Source organism: Hippopotamus amphibius, chromosome 15, assembly GCF_030028045.1.
Source record: "Hippopotamus amphibius kiboko isolate mHipAmp2 chromosome 15, mHipAmp2.hap2, whole genome shotgun sequence".
NCBI lineage: Eukaryota > Metazoa > Chordata > Mammalia > Artiodactyla > Hippopotamidae > Hippopotamus > Hippopotamus amphibius.
The window spans coordinates 22,878,279-22,883,380 of record NC_080200.1 but is presented as its reverse complement, the minus strand read 5'-3'; positions in this window follow the sequence as shown (position 1 = coordinate 22,883,380).

Genomic DNA, 5,102 nt, shown 5'->3' with positions numbered 1-5,102 from the left:
AGTGTTCTTTTTCTTCTTTGTTGAATTTGTCTCTATTTTCTAGCTCTATTCTGAACACATACTGCTTTTATAAGCAAAAGAAATAAATAAGAATTTTTAAGGAAAATTCTGAGTGTCAGGGAGCAACTTCAATTCACAGCTCAGTGAAAGCTTCAAGAGAAGGGACAAGCAGAGCAACGCCATCTCTCCCTCACTTCTGCACTCAAATGTTCCCCAGGGAGGACCCAGGCTTGTCAGCTTCATCCCGGGACAGAAACCTAGCCATACCTCATTCAAGAGGCACCACTGGAGAAAATAAGGTCCTGGTGGAGAATTTTGGGGATAACAGTATCTGCTTGCATATTCTATGGGATGACATTTTAATTTTAATTCTTTGGGATGGAATTAATTTGCAAAGCATGTTGGACACTTCCTTGGTTTTTTTGAACAGAGAATCCTGAACATAATCAAACACTTTGTCAATGACACACGATCAGTGTCTTATGTGGCTGTGATGCAAGTGAGAAGGTATGCTATGGCACTAAAAAACCAATTGTACGTGAAGTTAAGAGGGCTGGATTCTAGATCAGCCCCACCTTGGGATCTCAGGCAGGTGACTGCTCTGAGCTTAACTTTTCCATCTGTAAAAGGGAAGGCCCTGGACAGCACGATCACCAAGGACTCTGCAAATTCAGTCTGGTTGCACCCGTGCAGGCTGTGAGCCAGCACATCTGCTTCCAACTCACCTGACTCTTTTTACTTTATGCCTTCCAGTTCTCTGCTTCTAATGTACTACAGACTAAGAGTGTTAGAATAGTGTGTAAATCAAGAGTTAATAGGCTCAGCTAAAGGTTTATAAACCTCCCATATGACATGATGTTAATAATTTTTAAATATACATATGTGTGTATATACATATATATTAAATTGAATCATGTGAAATTGCTAAAAGAAAAAGATTGTCAAATTTACACACACAAGGACTTCCCTGGTGGCGCAGTGGTTAAGAATCTGCCTGCCAATGCAGGAGACACAAGTTCAATCCCTGGTCTGGGAAGATCCCACATGCTGTGGAGTAACTAAGCCCGTGTGCCACAATTACAGAAGCCTGAGTGCCTAGACCCCATGCTGCACAACGAGAGAAGTCACTACAATGAGAAGCCCACACAACACAAGAAAGAGTGGCCCCCGCTTGCCACTACTAGAGAAAGCTTGTGTGCAGCAGCAAAAGCCCAACACAACCAAAATAAATAGATAAAGTAAACAATTTTTTTCTTTTTTATTTTTTTTTTGGTGCACGGGCTTAGTTGCTCCGTGGCATGTGGGATCTTCCTGGAGCAGAGATTGAACTCATGTCCTCTGCATTGGCAGGCAGATTCCCAACCACTGTGCCACCTAGGAAGCCCCAATAAACAAATTAAAAAAAAAAAAAAAACTTCCTTTAAAAACAAGAAATCACACACACAAACACACAATATTCTGATGAGGGTCCTTTGAAGAGAGTAGTATATGAATCAAGATGGGGCTGAACATCAGTAGTTCTGAAGGTCCCAGATGGTTCTAATGAAAAATAAGCACTGAGAATGTCAGGCTTTAAGAGGGTACAAATGGCTGGTATTTTCTTTTTTATTGTTTTTATTTTCCTCAAGAAACTGAAAAGAGCATTGAGAATCCCTGCAGATTTGAGAAGAGGACTAGGGAATAACCTAGGTGGTAAGTGGATTTGATAATGTTTTTAAGGTTTTTAGCGCTGTCTTAGGTATATGTGAGGAAACATTACATTCAGCATTAGAGCTTTAGGAAAAAATCAATATAAGAGAAATTGTTTCTATATTTCAGTGTAAAAATCTTTTCAGTGAAAATATAACAGTTCTTTGAATTAAAAACACTTTCTGTGTAAAAATATTGAAGTTTCTCAGCTGAATATTAGAAATAGGATGTGTATTGTTAGTATATTACAGGCAAAACTACTTGAACTTATTAAATGTATCAGGTTTTCCAGCGGAGAAAGTCCTGCACAAGTAAGAAATATACTGAATGAGCCAGTGTATGTTTTTGATGTGCCGTGGAAATAACTTGGAGGTATTTTATTTGCAGAAAGAGGTTCACTGCAGATTACTGAATGACATGAAAAACATTATTTTTTAAAGGACACAGACTAGAAAAAAGAGATTAGAGAAGAGAGAGGAAGAAACACTTTGGGGGAATTGATGGCTATTTTATTCTGTGAGATGAAGCTGAGTGTAGGTAACACTGAGGGATGCAGAGAGAGGGCTCAGGACCACACACAGTGATCACCTGTGTGCCCAGGGGGAGCCCAACCCTGACCTCCCACCTGAGGCAGCCTTGACCCCTTGCCTCCAGCCCTTTGATCTCACTGGTGATGCTGGTGGCCTCTGGCATCTCCTGCAGGTCTCTAGGGAAAGAGTGAGGAAGAAGTGCCCCTCACTCCTGGGTCATCCAGGTCCAAGCCTGGGGCAAAACAGCATCACTTCAGTCCTTACTCCTCAGATGCTTCAAGAAATCTGAAGGCAGCAAGTTGTCTCTGGAGACCTCTGGGTGAATGTGTGTAATGGAAGGAGTATCCAGCCTGTAGCTTAAATATGGCTTCCCAATCAGCCAAGAGGGGGGAACCAGTACTGTGGTCCCCCTGGAGTTGTTGACTTCTTCCTTTCTGTGTCCTGTGTGAGAGACTTTGAACAGTCAGGCAGGGGCAAGAACCCAGAGCCCAGGCCAAATTGACTTCTAACACAAATGCCTCCAACTGCAGCAACAGTAAGAACAGAATCCTCCCAGAGGAGGGGCCTTGTGAGCTGGGGTAGCTGCACTGAAGTCTCAGCAGTCATGACAGTGCCCCCAACTGTCTGGACTAATCTGTTAGTGGATTCCCACTCCATCAGGTCCTAGTTGATTCCCTCCACCTGGGCTTGACACTCAAGACAGAGGGTCCAGACACTCACATATGTTCATTTTTGGATCTGTGGCCATTCCAGGGTGCTGTCTAGTAACCAATAAGCCAACCCACAAAGTTTAGTTTCTCCATGGAAAATCAATATTTATCAAAGTACTATAGTCTTTATTTTGACTGATCAATGAAGTGATGGTTAGAGTGACAAATGTGGTCATGTGTACCTAATAATGAGAAAGTTTTAAAGAAAAAGAATAGAATAAGTTGGCATCTGCCCAGGGGAGAAATATATTCATTTTGACAAACTTCTCCCAGGAAATGTAAGAGAAAGAGTTGTAAGAGAGAACGAGTCTGTCATGTAAAAGACACAAATATGTGTGTGTGTTTGTGTGTGTGTGTGTGTGTGTGTGTGTGTGTAAGGCAAATGTTCTTCCAAAATTGACTCTTCAAGTCAGAAACCTCATTAAAATGAGGGTGAATCCTAGTAAAGTTTAATTAAAGTGATGATGCCCTGCTAGAAAATGCTGAAGGCAAGACTATCATCTCTGAATCTACAAGTTGCCCCAGGATGGTCAATGACCCTGGGCACTAAGAATGAAAGAGTAGGGAGCAAGGGATGGCAGAACTGAAGTCACCCAGGGAGCTGAGCCCCTCCCTGGCCCTTGGACTCTATCATTCTTTCTATGCATAATTCTATGTCTCATCTAAGCTACTGCCACCAAGATGAAAGAGATGAGGATTATCTCCTTCAATTTTACATTGTATTTTCATGGCATTGGGTTTGGGGAAGGAAAGGGATAATGAATGTATGGAATTGTAATATTCAACTGGGTCTCAAGTGCAAAAGAGATCACATTCAAATTGTCTTTAAGTTCAGGACCTAGTTCAGACTTGGCAGAAGTTCACCTCTGCTGCTGGGGGTGAAAGGGTGATGTCTGCCTGCAGAAGTACAGGACATGGGCAAGGAGATGACCACACAGGACTCAAGATTCATTGTACCCATCACAGTACTTAGGTGTCCTCAACATACAGTAAGTCCCCCACATACAAACCTTCAAGTTGCGAACTTTCAAAGATGTGAAGGTGCATTGGCATGTCTAATCACTTAAGTTGGTTCATGTATCTGGCATACATCATCACGTACATGCATCTTCTACAAGTAGTTGTGCTTTTCTGTACTTTACTGTGCTGTGCTACTTTGTCTTTTATGTATTATCTGTATGAAAATTATTATAAATCTATTACAGTACAGTACTATACAGCCAATTGTGTTAGTTGGGTACCTAGGCTAACTTCGTTGGACTTATCAATAAATTGGACTTAAGAATGCACTCTCAGAACGGAACTTGTTTGTATGTAGGGGACTTACCGTAGTTCACTTTTGAACAGGGGCTCAGAGCTCTGACCTTCAGGAATGTGAATGGGTCAAGCCTGGAGCTGGTCCTGGGAAATAGGAGGTGGCCATGTGCACTGGGAAGAGCTGACTGAAACAAGCACCTTCATGCCTGGGTTAGGGATTGTTGAGAAGCAACTGTATCTAGATTGCATCTTGTTGTTTAAGTCCACTAATGAATGATGAAATATGAAAACTGACAGAACATGAGGACTTTGACTAAGACTTTCATGGCCTGTGGTGCATGTATCACTTTGAATTATAGTTTTGTCCAGGTATATGCCCAGGAGTGGGATTGCTTCTTCCTTTCATCCTACCCAGTTACACCGCTATCTCTCTTGTTCTTTCATGTGTCAGAAGTCGTCTGCTAGTGTTCAGAAGGTGCTCAGTGAGACCTGTTCCATGCTTAGATGTATTCCTGATGCATTTGTGGAGAGAGATGAGCACCATGTCCACCTACACCTCCACCATCTTGACTCCTCCTCAATCATTTGTTTTAATACTATGTTTAGGTTACCTACAAAAAATACCTCACTTCATCAGATATTAGACAACATTAGTCATCATCTTAAGTTATTTTTCTGGTTTAGATAAGAGTTGAAGAAAAAGGCCATGTAGAATATTTGCATCTCAAAGGCACAGGGAGAGAAATAACTAGCTCCTCCTAGAAGAACTTTTGTTCCCTAAAGTTTAGAATTTTGAAAAAAACATTTTGCTAATTTTCTCATAATGGCCAAAATAACTGTAAACTTTTCACCAGACCATTGATGTCCTTGTTGACAATACATTTAGGAAACATAACAGGGATTTATTTGTGGAGAT